Here is a 26176-nt window from a genome sequence, read left to right as displayed (position 1 = left end):
CAGCTCAGAGGATTTATTTTGAAATAGTAGTTTCTTGGGTACTGAACCATTCATTTCCTAAAAGGATAAAGCCACCTGCTGACAAAACAAAAAGGAATAGGTGCTACTGATGATGCTCTTACCTGGGACCAGGCTGTAACGTTGGTAAGTGTTAACGCTGTCTGCTGGAAAGCACCAGATCTGTCGGGCCTCTTATCATTACCAGAAGCAACACATTTGCCTCACTGGAAATCATAAACACAGTCTACAATTGGTTTTGTCTGCACTTCTACTAAATAAATGAATGATTATTATGTTTTCTCCGGCTTAGATACCAAACAAAAATGAAGGAAAATACTACATTCAGCTGAGAAGGTGTAGATAATCTTCATCTCTGAAGTGTGAAAGAACTGACACATAAAATTGCAGGTCTGTCAGCAAAGGATTGCTTTTTTGGTTGTGGTTTTTTTTTTTTATTTTTTTTTTTATAAGTACCTTGGAGTTGGAGAATTTATTTTTCTTAAGAAAAGAAGACATAAGAGACTTAAAATATTTAGGCTCTAATGGCAATACTGGAAACAGCAGGTGGAGAAAGAAAACAGTGTTGTTCCAAATGTGGCTGTACAAACACTGGCTATGAGCTTAGAATGGGAATGAGAGGAAAGGCTTTCTTTTCCAGGGGACTGAGGTGCTGAGGCAGCTTTCCCATAGTGGTGGGGACAAAGGAGCAGTCGTCACTTTTAAGGCTCACAGTTGATACCAAATGTCATATACTGTGGGTGGAATGAAACAGGGGTCATGGGGTTGCTTATACTTTTAATCTTGTTTAATGTTGTTCTTTTAGGCTTCATTACATTCCTAAACATGTGATATTGAAGTTGTGTTATGTATTCTGGGAGTCTTACAGAGTGAGTCTTTGTGAGACTCTGGACAAAGCAACCACAGATATGATAGTTACTTACAGGCTCAATAACAATTTTGGAGTTTTGCATAACAGCTAGCAAAGAAAATTTATGTGTGAAGTCTAATTTTGTGTTGGAAAACTATTAGAAATGAGATTTATAGATGGTGGATAGTTATCTAGAATCTTGTAGTGAATGTGAAGCGATTACTTAGTTTTTCCTTCACAAGTGGTGTGCGTTTCCTTGGTGGAGGTGGAGAGGGAGGGAAAAGCCTTTAAGTGTTTGAAAGAGGTGATGAAACAATCCACATCTGGAACTTTAACAGTCTCTAGAAGAGAGAATTGTTGGATGGTTTGTCTTGATGTGGGTGTTTTGTGAGTGCACATCAGGTAATCATCTGCTTCATCACCTCCGTGCTGTGCTAACTGGTATCTACCTCAACTCCCAAGTTTCTAAAAATATCCTGTTCTTGCTGATCTCAATAAAAGCTTCATTTTCAAAAAGTGCTTGGAGCGTGGAGCTAAGCAGGCCTTCAGAGAGATACACGAAATGCTTGCAAATGTTTATAGCCCATCTTAGCACCTGTATGTGTTCTTCAGCAATGCAAGTCTGTTTCTCTTCTCTAAAGGTCATAAAAAATTGGAAATTATGATAGTGGATAACTATTTTGCCTTTAATCCGTGAAGACAGAGTATGTAGTCTTGTGTGGGTAAGAAGTTCCATCTGCCAATACTGTTGTAAATATTCCAGCAGTCATTCAGTTGAACTGGTTTTGAGTTTCAGACTCAAGAAATCTTTAGATTAATCTCAGAAGGTCCAGAAAAAAATAATTAAAAAGTGGCAAATATCAACTAGTTCTGAGGTTTTAAGAATTGGATGGTTGTTTCTGAACACTGGTAGCCTAATTTTTAATCTGATTATTTACCTTTGCTACACGATTTTCTGAGAATTACTGAGCTCTGAAACGTACTGTGAAGATTTGCTGCTTGGTTATAAGGCAGTTTAAGTGCAAAAATCTTATTGTCAGATTTCATTGCTGCTATTTCTTAATATGTCTTGGGACAGATATGCTAATTTTGTGCCATTAAAATGTGATTAAAAACCAGTATGCAATTTTTTCAAGAAAATTCTAGCTTGGTCTTTTTTTGAAGTTGAAAGTTAAACTTTGAAGCAGGTGACTGTAGCTGATGTGAAAGTTTTCTTCAAAGCCTCAATTTTCCAAAGTAATGATTGGTCCTACTTCAGCTGCTGAATACTAACGGTGGGATTTTATTTGTTTATGTTTGTGCATCAAAATGGGCAATGAAGTATTTTATCTGGATGAAAGAAAAGAAAGTGAAAAAAGTACTATTTTTCATGTTAAGTGGACTTTAGAAAAGGGAGTGAGAAATGTGTGAGGCTTTTTTAGCATCACAGACCCCTGAAGCTCGATGACAATGCATTTATCCTTGGCCTAATGTATCAAATACTTCTTATGACATCCTGGTTTGAGAGATACGGGCTGGGGTCTAACTGGCAGGGAAGCACATCTGTTGGAAAGGACCAGCGGGTCCTGATGGATTGAAACATAAAAAGGGCCAGCAAGATGGTCAGTACCTGGCACACTTGCCCTGTGATCAGGGGCTCAGGGAGCAGGACTTGGCCAACCTGGAGAAGGGAAAACTTCAGGGCACTTGAGAGCAACCCCAGTACCTGCGAGGAGATGGAGCCAGGCTCTTCACCAGGGGTTGTGGTGGGATCGAAGGTAACAGGCACAAGCTGGAATGAGAGTTTCAAACTGGAAGTAAAGAGGAAAAGAAAATGACTTTGAGGATAATGGAGTGTTGGTACAGGTTGCCCCAAAGGGTTGTCTCTACCCTTGATGGCTTGTAAGGCCTGACTGAAGAAAAGCCCCAGGCAACTTGTTCCTCAGTTTGGTGTGGCCTGTGCTTTGAGCAGAGTTTGGATTAGAGATCTGCTGGTGTCCCTTCCAACCTGAATGATGCTATGGCTGCACAATGTGAATAGGTAGAAAAGATTAATTTGATCCTTCCTGCACTGTTTTAGAAAAACATAGTTCTAGAAGAATGGCATTACTTCAGCCTTTGCCTGACAAGTCCCTGCAGTGGGAGAGTCAAGCCCTTGTTTCACATTCAGGATACCCATCTTGACTCTGCTGAGGAAGAGTTTGCTTTCCAGTGTGAGTGAGCTGGTCACTGTGGCCTGGCAAGACCATATCATTTTAATGCAGTCAGCTGGGTCCCTCTTACTTTGTAGTTGCATATGAACTTATCCTGAAAGAAGCAATTTTTGTTTAGTTCCATGTAATCTTATTTTAAGGGACTGCCAGATAGAGCCCATCAGTTTGGTTTGGCAGTTGTAACAGTGTAGAAGGTAAGTGTGTAAAGACTGTTTCTTTCAGACTCCAATTTGGAATATGTGTCACTGGTACCTGTTAGCTTTGCAAATAAGTGACTGGGCTGTTGCTTTTATAATTAAGTTTTAAAGTTTCTTCTTTCCTTCCTCAGAATTACAGTCGCATGATAGTTCAGTATTTTATTCTCTATGCTGCTTTTTAGAGAAGTTAATCCAGAAGAAGGTAGTTCACACATCATAGTTTCCTAGAAACCCTGTTACTTTTGGTACATAGAAAAACAGATCCCAGTAGTGTAGCATAAATTTGGAGATGTGAAGTAGTTTTCCCAGAAAATAAAACTTTATTTTGCACAGCATTCATGGAAGAAGGTTTTTGAGGGATGCTTTTAACTTTAGTAGACACTAATTGCTGCATTCTACATTTCTTCTTCCTCTCTAGTTTGATGCCAGTTGCTGGTTGCATGGAGGCTAAAGTGCCCATGTGTGAGAGAATGGGGAATGTGGTGAACTTTCAAATCACAGAGTGAATATTTTGATATTTTTCAAAATCCTAGTTCCAGCCTAAATCTTTGTGGTATGTAGTGGTACCCAAAATGTTTGTGTGGTAGGATGTTTTGGGTTCTACATTTAAGATACTAGAAAAGTTTCTGATTTTTCAAGGGATGGATATTATAGTTATGAAAATGAACTGCTTTAAAACGTCTCATGCCCATGCCCAAACCCCTCCCTCAGTCACCATCTGTACTGGAATAAATTAAGCATTGACTGTTTAGTGCAATCTGAGAATAGGAAAGTGTGAGAATCATCATGATAGTGATTCAAATCATTACTACAAGAGAGCAGCCTAATCAAATTGCTTTGTTGGGCAGGAGAGGACAGGACCTAAACACTGAAATTGAAAAGGACTCATGATAATCTTCCAAAACCAGGATTTCACTGTCATTGAGATCTGCTCCAAACATTGAAAGGAGCAGTAGGATTGAAAGTAAAGTATCACCACCTTTATATCTTAGTACCTTTCAAAGAAGCTTTTTTATTAAAGTATTTTATAATCACAGTAATTTATTAATCAGAAGTAATTAGCTTTTCCAGCTTTAGAGTCATTAGTCACAGAAGTCACATATCCTAGAGAATATGGACCAGGAGTTCTTACATATGGGAAAAACATGGTGCTGCCTTTATGGAAATGGAAATGGAGCATTCCCTGTGTTCTTTTGTATTAGTTAATAGAAACTCTCCTTGAAAGGAAAAGGATACTCATCAAAGAATGTTTTATGAAACAGAAAAACAGAACTCATAAACCCTGTTGGATTCCAAGAGTTATTACATTTTACATCATATACAGTTTATTTTTCCAGATGCCAAGTTCAAAATAATGTATTTTTAATACTACTTGTAGGATTCTACAGATTCATAATAGCACGTGACGTGTTAATGTCCTCTGTAACATCCTACTGGTCATATCCAACTGTGATAAACAGTTGTATATGCTATAAAAGTGACATCTATTATATAAACAAAGATAATGCAAAAGGATACAAACAATCCCTTAAATTTGTAAAGACTGTTGCAGATCTTGAATGTTAATTTAAAGAAAAAAGTACATGTTAATGCTAAGTTTATGCTTTCAGTTAATAGTCCTTTATTCCTTCAGGAAAAAAATCAAGCAGCTATACTTTAAATGAATTTAATGAACTGCAAAGACTGACATTTTCACTATAAAAGTCACACTTCATTTAATGAAGTAGTTAAATATTGATGCTATATTAAAATACAGGCTGAATAAAATTGGCAATATGGTTTTCAAAATAAGAATTTAAGCTGTGTTTTTTCTTGTTATATTGAAAATTTCATGAACTGAGAGAAGGGAAATACAACAGAATATCTCCATAATAAACGGAAGGTACTTTGTTGAAATAACATTAAGATTGAAAGACACAAACCTGTAAAAGCAAGAAAATCAAGTCACTGTACTCTCAACTCAGTGTCTTTGTGCTTAAGCACTGAATCTTTAAATAGATGGATCCAAGATTTTTACCATTGAAGTGCAGTATTTTCTAAAATTCTTGAAAACAAAGACAGATTGTAACCCTGTGCTACAGGTGGTACATAAAAGGCCTAGACATGTGTTTACCCAGGATGAATAGTTATACTGTGATATTGTTTGATCTTAATTCAAAGTACTTGTGTTTTAAGTGCTATGATTTTGATGGCAATATTCTGGCAAAGCTCTGTTGCCTGTGTTGTGGTTTCCATGCATTTCCGTCGGCATAGTTTGAATTTTCAATTTAATTTTTATACCTGTACTTTCACCACAATGCCATAATATTGACAGTGGATACAGGAATATTGCTGACAAACGTGGCCATGGTTGTTCCCGGCTCCAACACCTCCATGATGGTAAAGGGAAAAGAAAACAAGAATGAATGTTACCACAGATGCAAGTGGGACCAATGATTGAGTGGTGATACGATTGTCTTCACTTTGATGGATTGAATTATGTTGTACTGTACTTCATAAAGCTGTACCAATTCTGACATCAGGCTTCTGTGTATAGTAAAACACTGAGGATGACATCTTTGGCTCATTGAAGTCAATGGCAAAACTCACATTAATTTCAGCCGTCTGTAATTTCATTCTCGGTAGCTGACTTATAAAACAATGGCAAATTGATTTAGTACATTTTTTTTTTCCCCTTGGGAAAGATCTCTGCTCCATGTAAAATGATTTGTCTTTTGACTTTCATGCTCTTACTTTGAAAATATGAATTTTAATTCAGGATAAATACAGTCTGATTTTTCCCCTATACCTATGGTCCCGTAAGCATCAAAGATGGTGAAAAAAAGTGGAGCTATTTTGAAAGTGGCAGGTTGCATTTATAGTTATATACACAATTGCTACTTGAAACTGCTAAGGAAGGCAGCTTTCCTGTGGAAGACTAGCAAATTCTTTCTGTGACTAGCAGCTGTCAGGTGTGGTCTCTACATGTGTTGTTGGAAACCTCATTTAGGTGTTTGGGTTTTTTCCATTTATGTGCAAACATCTCCAAAACAACAACAAAGAAAACATTGAAATCTGAAGAACTAATTATATAAACATATTTATATTTGGAATACATGCGACATTTTTGTTTATGATAGTGATTTTCAAAATTGGTCGTAAGATGCCAGATCAGCATCTAATTGTATAGTTATTTCTCCTGGTATTTTGCCGCAGCAAGCACTGAAACACGAACTACCGAATAGAATATAAAATGTTGTAGGGTATTATATAAAATCACTGAATTTTACCTAGAATTAATAGAGCATTGAGAATTTCTTCCTCTTCTAGACATCATTCCAGAAAAGAGAAGGAAATAGATGTCAAATATGTTTATGCTCTTCATTGTCCTAAACTAGTTCAGGTTCTGCCATACCCGTGGCTCTTGGTGCCTGATCTGCTTCCTGCTTAAGGCAGCAGTCCCAAGGAATGGAAGAGTCACAACCCAACAAGGAACACATGGTGACATGTTTAGGAATCTGTGTCCCTATGCTGGTAAATCTTTAATGGAAGAATTGTGAAAGGTACTTGAGAGAAGGTGTTTCTATACTGCAGATATTCAGTAGTTACGTATTAGAATCATAATAGTAAAACTGTGGCAGTGCTGCTGTCTTTAACAGTAGTATGGGGAAAATGTTTTATTAAACACTAATTTCACTAGTTATTTAAGAAGTAGCTGGCTTTGCACACATTAATCTCTTTTTCTTTTTAATTCAAGGTTGATGGTCTAGGTCTTACACATTGTATTTATGAATAGGGCACTCAATAACTATGCAAAATATCTATTTCTCTCATGGGAATCTGTGCTTTGATATATTCTGATCCTTATTAAATTTAAACAGGATCAAATTTATACAGCTTTGGCAGAGATTTATTAAAATACACTGAGTGGACAGCTTGTGGGAGTGCAGTGTGCTGTAATAACATATGCCTCTTACCAGAGAATAGTAATTATTGAGAATCAAATAAATCTGTAGGAGGTTAAGTATATATGGAAAAGATATCAATTGTAGTTTTCTAGAACCAGACAGAAGTACTGTCTGAAGATTTGTTGCTGTATAAAGAAATGAGCCACCCTTATAAAACCCTAAATATTTAAAATGTCATTTACCAACAAAGCTAATGTTCATCCAGTCTTCAAAAAATGTTAATGACATTTGCTCAGTAGCATTAAATTCATTATTTAGTGCTCTTCATCTGCATAAGCAGCTATTCACATTTATACCAAGATTTATTAAATGTAATTGAAAACTGTTTGTTACAAATTTCTGTGAATTTATTTTCTTAATCAGAATCATTGTATCCTTGGAAACAAAAGTCCAGAATAATGGTTGTTGATTTAACAAAAAAAAATAAATATTAATGTTAAAAATATATAATGTCTATCATTCATCCAAAGTTCAGCACTGATCTGTTTCAGCTTAGATTTAAATTATTGTATGTGATAATTTCACTAGCCTAAGAACTGAAAAATTGATAGCTGGTTCAGGAAAAGCAGTAACTTCTGGCATAGTCTTGGTTTTGATGAAGCTCCTGTTATTTTGTGATACAATCCTTTGGAATTTCAAAGCTCGAGACTTGTAAAAATGGTGATTTTTTTTTTTTTTCACTAAATATGGAAAAAAGACAAACCAACCATCGGTGGGTGGGTGTGAAGGGAACAATATATATCCATGCCTTCAGTGCTCCTAGCAGAAAGATTCCTGGTTACAGGTTAAGACAGGAGAATCTGGTAGAATGCATTCAAGTTTGTGAGTCATGGGGAGGTTGCCCAGTGCTTTCGGAAACACAGCAGAGCCAGGGGGTTCAGAGTCTTCTGTGCTTTGGATCTTCTAAGCAAATTTTCTTGGGAAGGCCACAAAAGAGGTTTCTTCAGATACCACCCAGGTTCCTTCAGTTACATACAGAGTTTGCTACCTTATTTTCCATCAGACTTCTCTACTGATGAATTCAATCTAAAATAGATTTGGGTTTGAAGCAGTAGTTGAAAATCTGTAGTTTTTGTGCTGGAGTAATTTGGAATAAGCCATTATCATGATTTTTACAGTTCAAGGGTGTTTGAAATTAGCAGTATCCAAATAATTCTGTATGTGTATGGGTGTGATGCAGCACTAAAGCAACCTTCTGACTCTGGGCTTTGCTAGAGATGGTTTAATCAAATAGAACTTCATTTAGACTATTCTACTTCCATTTCTCCCTGTGGCATGAAAGGAATGGAGTAATTTCAGCAGGAAATGTATTTCTCTGGGCCTATTGTGTTAAGACAGTGACTTTTCTAAAGAAAATGCATTTAGATAGAGATTATATTTGATTTAAAACTACTACCATCAGAATTCCTCTGCATTTTATTATGAACATCTAGTGAAAGCTGTCTAGTTTCTTCGTAAGAAATTTAAAAGATATTAATTTTGGTAAAAGTTTTGTAAGTCTTTATGCTTGAACAGTTGCATCCTTTTTAAAAAGAAATCGCTGATTCACACTGATGTGCATGTGATAGAAATCTAGTTCACTCCTTATCAAACTCATGGTGGTTCTTTTATTAGTCCTTTGTCCTGTTCTTCTTTCCTCCTATGGTTCCAAACATAGCTCAAGATTTTCCTAAAAAAACTGATGAAACCTGATTACTTCAAGCAAGCAAGTGTATTCTCATAAAATAACATATGTTCTCTTTCTATCCTTTATTATAAGAGAAGAAACATCATGTATTTGTTAAAATAAAAGTCAGGGCATTTGAGTTCCAATCGCATTTCAGTTATTACAGGGCTGTGTGACCTTGGGCAAGCCGTTTGTTGTGCCTGTCCCTCACTGACTTGTTCCATGAAAGTAGAGATGATAATAAGTAGGGACCTCCTGGTAGTGCTCTGGAACTCAAATCATGGTTGTTGTGTTGGGCACCAGAGACCTGCCCAGGCACTACTGCAGGCGTTTCTGCACTTTCATGCATATTATGACTGTGTCTAGCCTATGTTGTTATATATGACATACATGTGTATATATAATGTATATCAGCAGGTTTGACTACCATCCCGTAGAATTATACTTCACAATGAGCCATCTTTTGACAGTACTGAAATTTTTGTTTCCACTTGTGATTATGGTAGAATAAAGGGGTAAAAAGTAGGAGCGAATTCTGTATCTTAAATCCACAGGTGTTTTGACTCAGAATTTTTATTTCTGTGGGTGTCAGGATTATTTTTTTTAAAAGTAGGTATGCTGTAACAATGTACACATGGATTTTAATTTATATGGGGTTAATAAAACTGATTATGCTGAAAAGGGGAATTGTAAAGTAAAGACTAGAATAGCAGCCTGCTTAGAATATTATGCAGATAGCGATTCTGTATGGTAGAGAACTACCCAATTGTCCTAAAATTTCACATTTAAGTCTGTATGGAGTCAAGTAATTGTGGGACAGAACTGGGAATCAAATGTGCTGCAGCTGTAAAAAAACGTTCATCTTGTCTGTTAAATATTTATAGGTCAAGCTTTTCATTTTCTAAGCCAATTAGAGAAAACACAATGTTTTGCAACTTATTCCTGTTGTGTTTTCTTTGAAATATACTAATTTCCTTTGGTGCAGTATAGATGAAGGAGCCCTTTGCTTACAAACAGACGTAAGACAGTTTCTAGCTTAAGCACAGGAAATTTATTGATATAAAAGGTAACTTTATTTATTGATGGAGAGTAGCCATATTACACTTGTTTGTATTTACTTTTATTTAATCTGATATATTATAAAAAAATTAAATATTCCAGGTTTTTAAAGTATTTTAGAAGGGCAATCATCTTTTGTAATGATTTCCTCTTTTAGTGTCTCAGATCAAACATATTGCGATGAGATATTAGGCTATGAATTTATTAATTCATCACAGTAAATCAGGTTGGCAGAGTGACATATAAAAGATCATCATCTGTATTAGTATCTTCAGGGTCAAACAATCATATTGCATCTTACTTTGAATTGTTGCTACTGGCTATAGCTTTACTACAGGCCCTGAGAGAAAGGAGGATTCTTAATGGTATTGAGGGGATTATTAAGGATTTTGAAAAATGAACTTTTTTGTATTTTTAACTAAAATTTCTCTTGACTGCGGTAGTTGGATGTTTTGTATAATGCAACAATAAGGTTTGTTTGCAGATGTAAAACAATTTATGTAATAATTACATTGAGTGTTTTGTGCACATTCTATGAAGACAGTGTAAGCTAAAGGCAATAGCCTTGTACTGTTTGAAGACAGCTAAATAATTGTTCCGAAATGTCAGTGGCTGTGACATTCTAAAAACACTGACTTTCTCTTGAGTGATGTCTATTTCATCTCAGATTCACAATGATTAATTAATAATGCTGAGATAGGGAAAGTTTCAATTTGAAGATAACATATGAGGTACGAGATACTAATTGCTCCAAAGATAACATGCTAATTAGAAGGTTCATGCGCAGTTGTCTAAGGTTAACTGTACATTGAAATACTTGGAATAGAAACCTAATTATAATCTAGTATTTTGAGAACTGTGTTTTCTGCAAAGGTAGCGTTTGTGCTTTCTGATTTGCTTTTCCTGGGGAAGAATTATTTGTGCAATGTTCCTTTTGCAGTGAAGGTAGTTCAAAAAGGAAACAGGCATTGTAAGCCAAGGATTTAGAGCAGTATAAATAGTTCTGTGTTGAGTATTAGTTCCAAATGCAGTTGCGAAGATTGTCTCCAAATAAATAAAGTTGGTTTTGAAGAGAAACAAAACACAAAGCTCTCACATCTTAAAAAGGGAGTTGTTTGTACCTGTTTGATGCTTTATATTTAGGTGGAGGAATGATGCACAGTGTATGCAAGGTAATTGATAAAAGTGTTAAATATCAGTGCCTACAGTTTACGTGGTGATCTGGAGTCTGTCCCTGGGCCAACCTCTGTCTCGTTGTCTTAGCAAAAAAACGGAAGGAGAAAAATACAACTCCTGTGGCTGTCCTATGATTTATTCTGTTGCAGTGCAATTTTCCAGCACAGCAGTTCCTACTGTTCCTTCCTCTGTCCTCAGCAACCTTTTGGAAGTTTCAGTGTCACCTTATCCAGCTCACAGGAGTGAAGCAAAAGCTTCTGGCTCTGGAGAGCATTTGCTTTCATCTGCAGGAAGGCTGCATGTCAGCACCGGCTCCAGGCACCATGAGATTGGTCTGCCACTTGTGCCATGAGTAGTGCAAATAGCTATTGTATGTAATGCAAGTGTCGTGGTTTAAGATACAAAGGTTATCTCACACTGAACATGCATGACTTTGTATTGTTCTCCATGCAGGGCTATGCAGAGGAGATAGACCTTTATGTTCTTCCTGGATTAAAACCAAACCAGCAAATTCACACCAGAATAAAACTAGATTAAGTGGTAGTGAAGTGGGTTCTGAATTCTTACCTGCATGAAGTAATGGCTCTGGACATTGACTGTGATCTCACACCAGTGTTAGCGATCGTTCTTTGTTGGCTCGAAGGGAGCAGCCGTTCTTAGGCTCTATAAACCACTAATTCACTAACTGAAAGTGCAGAGTAGTATCTCTTATATTTTAAATCATCAAGGTGAATAATGGAAAAAAGTCTCTGTGCAAGAGAATTAAGCAAATATTTAAAGAACATAAATCTTCAGTCTTGGCTTTCTCCAGTGCTACTGTAGGCAGCAGCATCAGTTGCTGCTCTGTGCAGATATATTTGAGTCGCACACAAATACTGCATGTACAGCTAAAATAGCTTCATATCCCTAATATTGTGCATTGTACAGTCATGCTTGTACTAAGGAAAAAAAAGAAGTCTTATTTGAGTCAGCCAGATCAGTTACCAGAATAAAATACATCAGTAACTTCTTATGAGTGCTGATTCTGTAGTGCCAAGAACCAATTCACCAAATAATTTTTCTGCCATTTAGAAACCTGAATTGTTGAGAAGTTTATATCCTACTATGTCAGACTGAGGTCTAGAGAGAAAGCATCTAAATCCAAAAGTATGGGCTTTAAAATTCTCTGCTTCAGTGTTCTTTTCCCCAAAGTCCATAAGAACCTGTGATCTTTCTCAAAAGTCTTTATATCTAGAAAAAATTCTTGTGTTTCTACAGTTAGCCAGCAATGCCACCATTTTGCAGAAGGCCTGGTAAAGGGAAGACCACAGCTGATAAGACCCAGATCAAAGGCAAGAATCAAAGGACAGTGTTTTGCAGATCTAGCCCTAAGCCAGCAGAAGGGGACTTCATGTTTTAAATGTGACACTGGTACACTTAAGGAGGAAACAAATGCCAGTGTATCTCCAAAGACAGGCATATCTGAACTCAGCCTGTAAGCATGTGTCTTTCTGTTGTTGTTTTTGGATGTCTAACAAACCTTACAGAACAGAAGTCAAAGCAAATATCAAGTATTATTTTATAACCAGCAATTTGCTGTAAATAGAGGCTGTAGAAATATTACCACTTCTTTTTTTCCGCCTTTACCAACTGGGTAACATACAACCTGGTAGTTAAATTTTGGAGCCCAATTTACCCTTATCCTTATAGATTTAAGTGCTTTTGGCTTATTTACTTGACCTTTGGAACAACAGTCCTTCAAGTTTTTTTCCTACTTAGATTTTAGTGTTACCTCAAATCTATACCCTGTGATGTTAGAAATTTTACTGTTTTCGTTAGACGCTCCGGGCCAAGAGTTACAGAGAAGTTCAGTAAGTTGATCAAGGTCATGCAGACTCAGGTGGCAGAATTAGGAATTGTAAATATATTTCCTTAGCTGTAATTCCACCCTTCCTTTCCTAGTAAGTGTTTTTTAGCCAGATGTAGAAACCTATAGGTAACTCCACTGAGACAGTAAAACATGTATCAGTGGCTTCCAGGGAAGAAATTAAAAAGCTGCCTTGGATTGTAATCAGTAAAAGTCCCCAGCTGGTTACAGTTCCCTGGGCTTGGGAGACCGCACTGTAGAATTAAAACTATTTCCCCTGCCCTTGGCACAGGTTGGGTTTTGCTGGGTTACCCCATTTGTGTCGCTGAGGCCTCTCTAACTCTTCAGGGAATCATGTTCAAGAAATAAATAAAAGAATTTGTCTTCCAAGAGTAGTGATTCCAAATCAGTCCTAACAGATGTGAGAATACTTCTTGTGCCAGAAAAATTAAAAATGCACAGGAATATGTTCCTGTTGGTTATTGCTTAGGGATGGAGAAGCTGTCATATATGATTTTAACTTAAATGGCACATACCTATTTTTAAGAAAAAGCTCAAAGTGAGCATACACAGACATACAGATTCAAATTAGTGAAGTTACGTGAGGTTTTTCATAGGGTATTTGTACTTTTAGTGAAGTGCATTTAATTGGAGTGGACGTTATTTAAGTGCTCTTTTCTTTTTCTCTTCTGCTTTCTAGAACAGACCTTAGCATCCAATAAGGTGCAAATTAATTTCCTCCAAAATAAAGATAGCTGAACAACCAACTATTTGCTGAAGCAGTAAAAGACATATTATCCTATGCAAATCAAATTTCTGCTTACGTTTTTTTCTTATGTAGACTTCAAAATTCACTAAGCCCTGTAAAAAAAGGTAATGTTTATGAATGTTTTCCTGAAAAAATACTGAACTATGTTCTGCTTCACATTGCATTAAATTATTCTCTTGGCATTCAAAATACTGCTTTTTTTCAAAGCAGCTTATTTGTAGCATCTGAATTTTTTAAAATAAAGAATCCATGTTTCATAGTCAATGACATCTCGAGCCTTTTCAGCCTGGGGATATCTGGGTAACAAAAGCTTGATATGGTTGGTTCTTCGGATCACCAAATGCCAGAATTCTCCATTATTCATGGTTGATTTTTTTTTTTTAACAGTGTGGTTCCATGTAAGGAAGATGCTCTTCTGTAGACAGTCCTTACTGTCTTCTCTACAGAAATGAATTTGATGATATTTGAAATAGAATACTGAAAGAGCTTATTTGAGTGGAATGGGCTGAATTGTCCTGTCCCATTGAGCAAGTGATGGTTAACACATTGCACGATGGTGTAAGAAATTTCAGGCTTTGAAAATAGAGCCTTTAGGGCAGTTTACTTGACTATGGTAACAGCAGAATTTAGGGCAGTTATCTAAAAGCTCAGTCTTTCAGTATTTCACAGAGGTTATTGTTTTGGAGTCATTATTCCAGAGATCATTATTTCGTTGTAGCAGAGGTTCACATCAGAAGATTTGGAATATGATTTTTCAAGGAGTTACTGTCTTGGCAAGTCATAAACAGATGTTTTGGTTCAAAACTGGCGAGTGTGTTGCATGAAGATACCAGTCAAATTCCATGTTAACAGAATATTCAAGGGACAAAGGACCTTTTCTAGCAGCTTTTGATCAGCTCCCTCTAAAGGAAAGTGCTGTTATGAGTATTACTGCAAACAGTGTGTCAGTGGCACTGTCCTGGAAATGATCATCAACAACTTGTAGCACAGCATGTCATGTCAGAAGTGTTACAGCCAGTGTAGAAGGTGTTTGGTAGGAAAAAATCTATCTGAGAGCAGTTTAAACAAGCTGTAACAAGAGCTAAGGCAGATTAAGCTACTACAATAAATGAGGAAGAGATGCTCAATGAAATTGTATCCTGAGGACAACATGTGTCAGATGCAAATCTATTACTGCCTCTAAAGAGAAGCAGTGTGGGTTTTTTTAATTTTGTTTAAGTGTAATAAACAGTTGGTGTAACTAACTGGTTTGGTGATTCAGGGCTGATTATTGGGGAGGAAAAAAAAAAGAAACTTGAATTTTTAAGTATCATAGTTAGAACTCAGCTGTGTAGACCACAGGAGGGATATATCATCACTGTTATTCTCAAGGAGTGCAACAATGCCTACCTGCAAGTAGTTGAAATAGTGGACAAACAATTGTCAAAATCTGGGTTTCTCTAAGCCATACCTGTGAATGAGACTGATGCAGACCATCTGAACTCGCTCTTCCTCATAGGCCAGGTTGTTCCAAGCATACCAAACATAACTTGGATAGAATTCTTTCCTTAGCAGGAACTGGAAACATGCTAGGTATAGCTCTCATGAAAGTCAATGACTTTCTAGGCATGATGCTATGAAGTGCTTAAATTCTGAATGTGTCCATTGAAGTCTTTCCTTGCAAGATTTTTTTATTGATGCACATTTCATAACTGAATTAGTTCAGTATCACAATGCAGTATCACTGTATTTGTTAAAAGAATCAATGTGTAAAAGGCCTATTTTAAAGAAGGGAAGGCTGTACCTGTGCATACATAATGGTTTGAAAGTCCAAGACTACATCATATGAGCAGTTTGTTCTGACAGCAGAAATTAGTATTCACTAGGTGATTAGTTGGCCTTCTACCTTATTCTTTTTAATGTTATAGTTACTATTAAATGCTTTCCTAATGAGTATTTCTGATGTCCTGCTAGCATAGCAAGCAGCTCTATAGTCCACTTCAGGTATAAATGAATTTTCTGTGTTTTTTCTCCTTGATGTCAGCTTATGTATTGTAATGATAAAGAGGAAGAGAAAAGCCATGACTGCTTAAGTTTTCTTCTTCTTCGTACTCAGCAGTGCTTTAAACATTTTACAAAAGGGACGAGAAAACTTATTACTTATTCCTTTTTTTTCTACTTGTTTTTTTTCTACTGGAATAACTGTGTTGGGAGGGGACTTCAAGGGCCTTAATCTTAATGTCTTCTTCAACAGTAAGAATTTCTCTCTTTGAATTTTGTGGAACTATTGTAAGTTCACTCCTTGTATAAAATTTCAGATTTTTGCCGTTGTTATAACCTCTGCTAATGAAAATGTCCATTAAAGTGTCACAAATATTTTAAATGCATATTCATGCTGTGCTTGAAATCCGGCACATCATTTTCTTAACTAAACCATTAGCATTGATATATACTGTTACTCTGCAAATCTTCACTTCAGCAATTTGTACATGTCAAATTTAACCACTGCACAATACCTAAGAATAATAAAACCATCTGAGTTTAGTGCTGTCTATACACACAGCTCTCAGTATCTCTTCTGATGCTTGATAACAATCATGCTGCTAGATATGTTTTCCAGTGTATAATGCAGAACACAGGTCACCTATTCTAATCATGGCTTCTCAGAACACAAATCCATTAACCTGTAGTGATAACCCTGCCGCAAAGACTCAACACAAACAATGCTGCACTAGAAATGATAGAGTTCATGACTGAACTGCATTTGAAAGGGCATTCTGAATAAACTTAAGAAAGTAGCATAGAAAAAAGTTAATGAAATTTAAGATGAGTTGCCTGTGGTCAAGGCACAACTGCTTCCTGAAGTTTCTTCTCAGAGGAAGACTAATTCCAGCTAGGATATTGCGCTAATGTATGCACAGCCTAACTCAGTGTAGAATACTTTTCCTTTTTTCTGAAGAGGTTTAGCAAATACTTTTACATGTTGCTTCAGTGTCACTCAGTCTTGAAGAATTGAAGAGCCACTTCATCACCAAGAGCCAGGGAATAATTCTGGCATGACAGATGATGGTGTTGGTAAAGCTGACATTATCATAACACATCGTCATCGGTTTTGATGAAACATTCCCCAGCACACATCAGCTTGCTGAGGTGAAAATCGACTTCACTTCTTATATCTGTTGTTTGCTTGGTATTTTTTTCCCTTCCAACTCTAACATATCGGGGTTCTCCCTAAATATATGTATGGCATCTTGGAAGCAGATGAATTGATTGCTTTTTTTCCCTTTATCAGGTCTTCAGAGACCTAAGGATAGTTTCTCTGACACACCTTTTTAGACTTTCATGTAACATTGTATCTCTTGCTGTAGGTGGGATTTATCACCTTTGGAGCTGTGTTGAGATCTCTCTCACTTTTGTTTTTATCAAAAGTTCTTTGAAAACTGCTTCAGGTCTCTCTTTTTCATTGTTTAGTGTTTTGATTTTTCTAGCTCCCCACCCTGGCAAAGTGATTGTTTTGATTTTTTTAGCATTAGGCTTCATTCAGGAACTGATTACGGTAAAATATCTGTAAACAGAGACTCCATTTAGAGTGGTTTGTTTCATTATTAACTTGATATTAATCTTTTGGAAGAAGTCACCTCAGACAAAGAGAATTGGCAGACTTATGGATGATTTTGAGAACCATTGGATCTACAAGCTCACATTTCCAAATTGTTTTATGTTGAGAATCAACTCTGTGCAGCAGTCATAAACTGTCCCACACGTGAAAACCCCTTGTGAAGATCTCTGTCCTCACAGAAACATTCATTTTTTCTCAAGAATGATCTGTCATTCAAAGAAAGTGGCCAAGGCCAGTTAAGGAAACGTGACAAACTTTAAGCTTGGAATCAATGCAGAGTGCCTGAAATCTTCAGCATCTCAGACAAGCAAATAAGACAGAATCCATCCCATTTTTTTCCTTCCAAAGAGGAACTCAGTGTATATTGATAAAGGTATTTGCACCCACGGATGATAATGCAGATAATACCAACACATTGTAATGGCTCAGGTGAAACCTGATGCCACCAAAGGCTTTCTCGTGGATTGTCTGGTCTCTTGTACAAACCTGGTTGAAAAGTGGCCGGGGATTATTGTGCAGTTTTTCTAACGCTGACATAAGAACATGTAATGATGATCAAAAAGAAACTCAGATCAGCATTCCATCTTACAGACAAGCATTCCTTATGTTATGCAGGGAAGCAGACCACCTTACCAGCAGTTACTTAGTTACTACCGAAGCCTAACCATGACCATGACCTGTAATGCATTCCCTGGTCAAGAAATTAAATGTACCTACCATAACTACACCTATGTGAGGTCTGTTTTTTTAAATTGTACATCTGTTCATAATTTTTCTTGTCCACACTTTTGGGAATGCTTTCAGATTTTCAGCATAATTTCTGATGCTTGCAGAACCCTTTAAAATTATAACAGAGAATAAGGTGTTCTATGTTTTTTGCTTGAAGTCAGGTACACTTTGAATGCTTTTAAAAAGAAAAGTTTGAGTGCTGTAAATCCAGCTTAGCATGACTGAAGTACTTGACCATGAAAGGACTCTATTTGATTTGTGGCGAAGTCATCTCTGTTCATTTTTGGTGATCACAGTGAAATCCATCTTAACTCTGTATTGTGTGTACCTATTTTCTGTTTGATTCTGCCGTCTTTACTTCCATTCAACAATGTTTTCCTGGAAGAGTAAGTCCCTGGTGTACTTAGCAGCTGCATGGAACCACTCATGTAAGACCTGATCAACGTGAAAAAGGGTTGAAGAACTTCCTGGCTAAAAGAAATCTATGTGGGTGTATTTTAATTGCTACATTACCATGACAGTCTACAATATTTATAATTCTAAAGGCTTCTTTGAAAAAGGAAAGATAAGCGGCTTGTGTGCAATAGAAAAAGAGTCAATACATCAGATGCTTGTCAGATAAACATTGTAGAGCTAGCCTGACAAAGGTATTGCGATTGCATGAATCTCTGAGACAGTTTTAAAGTCAAAATCTTAATGCTTTTTGGTGCTTTTACCTCTTCTGATTTCCCTAAGTGATCATAAAGTTATGGAGTCTTTCTAGGAAGTCTCTAAGAATCCTGTTAGGGGCTTTTTATTACATGGCAAATTCATATTGAATTGGTATTCATTTTCACCATTACAGAATAATCAAATCAGTGCTGTCATTATTATACTGTTGAAAAAGAAAATAATGGGGATGTTATGTAACACTGCTAATGTGATGAAGCGCTCCTATTAGGTGGGGTTAGGAATGCTGTGGCTGCTGGTTCCAGCCTCAAACAGCGACTGGGGGAGGAAATGGAGGGCGTTCCGTTTGTGGCAGGAGGTTCCGTACGTCCTCGCTTCAATGTGTAATTGTCTTCTGATGGCCAAAAAGGGGATTGCTTTGCCCACTTGTGCTTTCTGCCAGTCTGTGCTGTTAGTTCTGCTGTTAGTGCTGTTAGGGCTCTGTGGACTCTACTGTTCCTACTGTCACACATCCGGGGCTGCGAGCTCCTGTTTTCATCGTGATGAGCATCTGACGGTTCTCTCTCCAGAACTCCTGTATTCTTTTGTGATCATCCAAGTTTTTTTCCAAAAAGGGAATAAAGCTTTTAGAGTACGTTGTTAGAAAGTACAAGCAGACCCCGAAAGGTTCAAATTTGACAGGGATGTTGGGAGGCAGGTCAAGTGACTGCCTAATGAAGATGAATGGAGAAAATTGCTGGTACAAGAATCACGTGGTGGGCGCTTAGCCCAGGTTGCTGAAAGTGTGATGGAATCTCACGGCTTCATTTATCAGTGTCATATTTGGGCTAAAAGTGAGCAGTATTGTTCTCATTTCTTCCAGATGGATAGGTCAACTTTAATATTTATTGCTCTTGTAGAACATTTGTTTGATGTATTTCCATTAGCTAGGCAATAATAGAAAAGCAGTGGAGAGAAACATAAAACAGCTCCCTTCCTCTTCAGCTGAAATATGGCATACTCTAATGTGTAAATATTTCTAAGACTGTCACTGATTTTTTAAAATTCTTTATTTATTTGATTACATGATCATATGTATCAAGGAGTTTTATAAAAAATAATTGAAAAGCACAAGGAGGAAATATAAAATATTTGACTTTTGGTGTGTAATTTTTAATCTTTTAATTTTTCATGAGCTTATAATGCCTTTCAAGAGTGGCTTTTGCTTAAGAATGTCAACTTTGTGTAGAGAGAGAGGAGACACAATAACGATGTATTTGCAGGACTGTTATAAGTCTGGAAGTGTTCTAACAAAATTGACTTAAAATATTGGATTTCTGAAATGGAATATAAAAATGTTTATTTCTGTCACCTTCTTTTACTTAATATCTGTTCTCACTAATTACTTTCTCTATGATGAGCAAAGACCACTTAGTCTGAGTTAGTGTAAAATTTAAAATAAATAAGGGATTTAACCATTACAAAATGGTGGCTTGTAGCTAGTAGTGGTACCCCCTGGTTACTGTTTATTAAGTGATTTTTTTCCCCATTATAAGGAATCAGGTTCAAGGCGTTTGACGTATATTATTTTATACTGTGGAAGGAAACTTATCTGTTTGTGAAGCAGGTGTTGTGTTAAGTGCAGTGCAAACATCCTAGCCATATGTTTCTATAATTTAAATTAATTTGGTACAGTCATACTGTTAATCTTTAGTGACTTGTTGATTGGCATTTTGCAGACATATTTCTGGAAGGCACCCAATACCATTTTCTGTAGCCTTTCTGGCAGTAGCAGAGAGTAACATTTCCACAAATTGGAATCTTGTACAGCTCTGGGAAGGGAGCCAAGATTTAAATTAGACAATAACCTCTGCTCTGTATATAGCTTCTATTCTTCAGCTGTAGGGAAAGTGATTTGTTTAATACAGTCAGCTCTGTAGCATATAATAGACTGATATATGAGTCACTCCTTGGCAATGTGTGTTTCTTAAATTTATATAGATTGAACAACTAGTTGGTAATGTACTTAGTTACAGTTGTGCAAACAATAACTATTAGCAGAGCTGAACACACTTAGAAAAAATTGCATTTGGTTGATGTTTGCTGAGGGTTCTGCAGAACTGTTGGATTTTAGAACAGTCCTTCTCTTCGTGTGCAGAGGATACAATTTCATTATCATGAGTATTCTTTGAGCTTTGGAAAATCAATAATAAAACTAATAATAAATCTTTTATGTCAGAGTTTAATGCTTTCTGTGTTTCGTATATGGACATGTGTACACAATGTTCCTTAAAAATTAAACTTAGCATCAGTCTGTGTTGTAGCTACATAATCAGGTTGCAACTCTTTTTGTTTTGCCCTTGTATATTTTTTTCTCTCTCCGTGTTAAAATCGGTTGCTGTCAATTGATACCTGTGAATGCAAAGGATTCTTTTCTTTCCAAACAGCAAGAATCTTTTCTTAAAAGGAGAGCTCTTTACACCATTCAGTTCATGTTTATTTAAAAGCTTAAAATCTTTAAAGCAAATCTCACTTTTTGTCCAACAGAAAATTGATTTTACTAACAAAAATGGTGTGGGTCTGAAAGAGAATATTCAGAAATATGCAAATAAGTAGAGATAGAAATCTGTTTGAGCAGCTGAACAAAGCAATCAAATTTTCTTCATTGAAAGTTTATTTAGCTTCACTGTGAACGTTTTCGAACAAAATTATAAACTACTACTAGTGAAATATTTCTTTTTATAGGAAAAAGGGGCATTCTTTTTAAGCAGAACTATTTTTAATACTTTACATTTTTCTGCCAGGTCTTATATTTACAAAATAAAGCACATTGTAAATATTGAACAATACACAGATATATTTCCTAACAGTTTATAGTACGCTGCATATTCTGGGTGCGTTCCAGGCAGTAGTTAGTATAAATGATATGCCAATCAAAATTATTTTTGCAACTATAACCTGTTATAATGCAGTCTCATATCTGAAACATCAACTTGATATAAGCCAGATCTCTTTTCTTTAGCTTTAACTCTTACATATATAATTTCTCTTGTCCTGAACTAATTCTGCTTCTGTCCTGTAAGCTTCTTGGTAGTACCCAAGAGCAAAGCATAATTTATCAAGAGGGTAGGTAAATCTTAATAATCAGTGCTTCCATTAGGTCATGTACATTTTCTTTTGTTAGTCAGAGGTGAATTGTGTACAGAATCTATGATGTACTTCGGTTAGTAAATAAGTTTTGCACATGTCCAGCATGTCTTTTTCAGACCTTGTTTCTAGTGATTCAGCTTCTGTGTAAAAGCTGACTCTTTTGAAAAAGTCTCCTGTAGGCAGCGAGATGAATACTGAAAATTTGACCATTTCTGTTGGTAAATAAAGTGTGTTTTCACAGTGTGCCAGGTTTGTCACTATTCCTAGCTTAAGGAGTTCCTTCATCTACTGTTATCCCTGCCCCAGGTGAAAAAGAAGCTTTAATTGCATTTACGTCCTCAAATTCGGTTTCGTTTTTTGCAGTGGGACCTCAAAAAGAGTTGTATCAGTATAAGCAAAAGGATACTGAGTTATAGAGCAATTAATTAAATAAGTGAGTGGAGGTTTGAAGCATGATGCACACTGAAGTCTTCTCTGGAAGTTGAGGTCACTTAGCATCATTTCTGCAGGTGGCTGTGCTGACATCATGACTTTGAGTCACTGGAATTGCCTTTAGTTTGGTCCCACTGCTGCTGATATAACCATTTTATGGGTTGCATGGCATATAATCTTTTTCTGGAAGCAGGAGATGCTGTAAATCTCATTTGTTGTTGTTGATCATTCTAATTGTTGATGACTGTTGAGATGAACTAGTAACTTCTGGTGTAAGGGGAATGTGTGGAATTGCCACTTTAAGATTCTGATAATAAAGAAAACCATTAATGAGGTTGAAGTGCTGTGATATTCACAAACTGGAACACCATTCCCTATCTTTGAAGCAAACAGAGATTACTGAGCCTGTAGCATGGGCTGTGCTTCTGAGGGGATGAAGAGACTGGAAAGGGGCCTGACTTTCCCCAAACTTAGGTTTATGAAGGAAAACATAGGAGGAGTGAATACTGTAGAAAGAGAATTTACAATTTAGAATGAGGAAGCAAGCAACCTTTTGAGTTTCCTGTGGTTTTGTTCTGGCTGTGAACAGACAAAGCAATTTTCGCTTGCTCACTAGAAGTGGACATAGGATTTGCAGTTCTGAACTTTTACCCAACTTTGATATCACAAAACCATAATATATTTGTGTCATAAAACTTGGCTAAAGTTGTTATGTGATCTGAAATATAATTAAGTGATGGAACAGTTTTAGGAAACAAACCCCTGAATATACAGGATTTTGTGAGAATGCACTGACTGCACATCTTACTTCTGCTGCCCAAAGATTTCTGATCTCTGGGAAATTTTCCATTCTAAAAGTGGGATGGAATGGTAAGGTTCAAGATATAAAAATGAGAGAACTCCCTGTAGTTTACAGCTAGTTGTAACAGGCATCTGCCTGCTAGAAACATGTGGTTACGGTACAAAGTATTATTTGGTTCCATCAGAGTGATTTCTGTATCAAAAGTACTGTCTTGGAGACACCCAAAGAAATATTTCTGTGGAGCTCAGGTCATTATCATGCTATCAGCTGATAAGGAAAACTCCCATTTGACCTTCAGTTATGAACCTGGCTTGTAATTGCCAGGTATTCCTGGGAATGTCTTGCACAGTTTCTAAATATTCTTACAAAGAAAGTTCATGAAGAGATTACAGCTTTTATACATCTACTGATTATGATTATGGTTCATACCTCCACTTCGAATTCAAACTAAAGCTACATCTGCTTATTATAAATTCAACTAAGTATTCAACTTCTTGCATGTCCTTGGTATGAATAGCAAGAGACTGAATTATGTCAGTCCACTAAAGTAGGAGAATATATTCAGAGTGTGAGTTGTGAGCTGTGGAACAGCTTGGCAGCAGAAATGCCACTAGGATCTGCTGTCTCTCATACTTTGAGAAAAGAAACTCAAGAATTTGCATGTAGCAAAGCTTGTGCTTGCTTACATCGAGATATGAAGAGTACCACTTGAGTGTTCAAGTGAGCTTTTATTACCATTTGTTGTCATATTAAAAAACATATTGTTTTTTCTGTGCCATCTGAAAATTATGGGAAGAAATTACTGGTGTGCTTTTTAATATACACTTAATTCTAACACTAATTAGTCATTAGTATTTTGAAACATCAATGCTGACAGTCAGCTGAGGACTTTTGAGAGGTCTGGCTTTATGATGGTGCCAGGCATTTCCAACCCTGCATGTGTGAGATACTTAATATGGGATCTCCATATTTTAACATTAGGATTTTTTCTAATATGAAGGTTTGAGTGAAACTTTATTAATTTCATTCGTCGTAAATGGAATTTGCCGTGTACCCTTTGTGTGTCCTCAACTCTCGGCAGAACCTCAGGGGCTGCAATCAATATCAGAAGTAATTTCTGTGCCCACTTACAAGAAGAAATACAGTGACCCAATTAAGTGAAGAAAATGCTAGACTGTAGTAACGGATGAAAATGCAATTAAAGTAGGTTACTCACCTACAAAATAAAGTTTCTGCTGCCCAAAACGTTGCCTTTAGGTTGAAATAAAACAGTGGGAAGCTAAAGATAGATAAATTAAGCCTGATTAGTCTCTGTGGCATAAATTAGGAATACAAGCTAGCATGAGGGATTATTCTACTCTTAAATTTAATTCTCCTGTACTGTTATTGCAGTGCATTGCATCCAATTCCATCTTGCATGTTTAAATAAAGTCAGTTGTTGCTGATGACTCTCCAGAGGCCTCCCTGCTGTGGGACTTGTAATCCAGCCCCAGCTAAAAATAGTGGAGGAATTCTCCAGGTTTCAGGTTGATGTAAGATAAAGAAAGAGGAGGAAGTGATGTGTTAAGTGCCTGTTCATAATGCATCTGTGATCTATATTATATTGCTTTGGTCAAGGGTCACCATCACTGATTAGTGCTGGGGTTGGGCTATTTCTGGGTGGGTTTTCTCATTTTCTTGTTTATGTGTAATAAGGGTGATTATATCCCACAGGCTGTTTTTGCAATAGATAGCTTCCTTTGCACTGCATTGCATAAAATGAAGTAGAGGTAATGGAGACTTTAAAAAAATGCTGTTTATCTGTTGGGTTATGATTAGTGCTTCTGAAGTGCAAAGTATTTAATTTCATAAAAAATAGCAGGAACCCATGGTATCAACATGGCTGAGAGTTGAGATATTTAAGATTTTATGCATGTACTGATTTTAACCTGCAAGTATCCTGACTGATCCTCCATTATGATTATTATAAAATGTCTACATCTGCTTCACCCTTTCTCTATCAATTTTATATTTAAAACTTGATATAATTTGCTAGTGTAGTAGAGCTGAATCACAGTCCAGAATGGAATTTACAATTTTCGCTGAAGTGAGTGAAATTTGATATAAGATTGTAAGAAAAGCTACTTACAGCCCAATTGCAGTATAATCACATCACTTTAAATTCGTGTGCGAAAATGTTACAGTAATCTAGAATATAGTGATATAAAACTATTTCTTGGGATTCTAAGTTATAAAATGCTGTCATTATGTTAAGAAATGCTTATATTCAATGCTTAGATGGTTTATATAAAATAAATGAGGGGGGGTAGACATGATTAACAGCTTGATTGTATGAATTTATTGCCTCGAAGAGGAAAGTGAAGTACAAGTGTTTACAGGGCAAAACCCCTGCTCCCCCCCCAAACAACCATATTAAAATATCCCTTGCAGCAGTTAAACTGTTGGGGGTAAAGGGATACTCAGAGGTGAAGAGAGGGAGTTGAAGAAGGGCTGTTAGCGCTGACCCTGCCGTATTGGGGCAGGAGTGCATGTGGTGCCCAGAATCAGGCCCATAGATTTGGTTTGGGTCTTTCTTGAAAATTATTGTGCAGTACCACATGTGCACGTTGGGGCCATTCTGAGAGGCTGTTGATCTTCTTCTGTTTTGTAAATATCGTGGAGAATAGAGGCATTTCCACCTTCTCACAGTGCCTGCCTAGCAAAGGGAGCAATTGTGCTTTATCCTTGCTTCAGTTCTTTAGAGCTGTTGTGGGGAAAAAAGCATAATTTAACCACCATCTGTCCTCAGATGTCATTGGAAATGAAATCTTATGTATAATTTCAGCTGTTTAGTGAAATGTAACTCATAAAATACATACATCAACTGGGTGAAGTGAAACTGAATGTTTGAGAAGACCTTTCTCATGTGGAATCCAAATTTCTACAAAGTTGTAGAAAAATACATATAAGCAAGAGACTTAGCCATATCAGTAAGTTCTTTTTGCATTTTAGCAGTATTTTCCTTCCATGACAATTATGTTTAATCTGGTTTATTGTAGCGACAAGTATGTGCTCATGAGAGTGATTGTGAAAATAACTTCGTCGTTCATCTCAAACT

General features: G+C 36.6%; 1 protein-coding gene across 2 annotated transcripts in view; it reads left to right on the top strand.

Moving 5' to 3' along the window:
* The first annotated feature begins 311 nt into the window (after positions 1 to 311).
* The window catches only part of TOX3 (TOX high mobility group box family member 3), a 60212-nt gene continuing 34347 nt past the window's right edge, over positions 312 to 26176 (top strand). For both annotated transcript variants that reach the window (XM_018086891.1, XM_018086886.1), the window contains exon 1: positions 312 to 408. The gene's annotated coding sequence lies outside the window, so the exon portion shown is untranslated. The remainder of the gene's footprint in view (positions 409 to 26176) is intronic.

Source organism: Manacus vitellinus, unplaced genomic scaffold, assembly GCF_001715985.3.
Source record: "Manacus vitellinus isolate BGI_N305 unplaced genomic scaffold, ASM171598v3 scaffold_10_pilon, whole genome shotgun sequence".
NCBI lineage: Eukaryota > Metazoa > Chordata > Aves > Passeriformes > Pipridae > Manacus > Manacus vitellinus.
The sequence above is the reverse complement of the archived record's forward strand: the minus strand, read 5'-3'. Positions and strand labels throughout refer to the sequence as shown.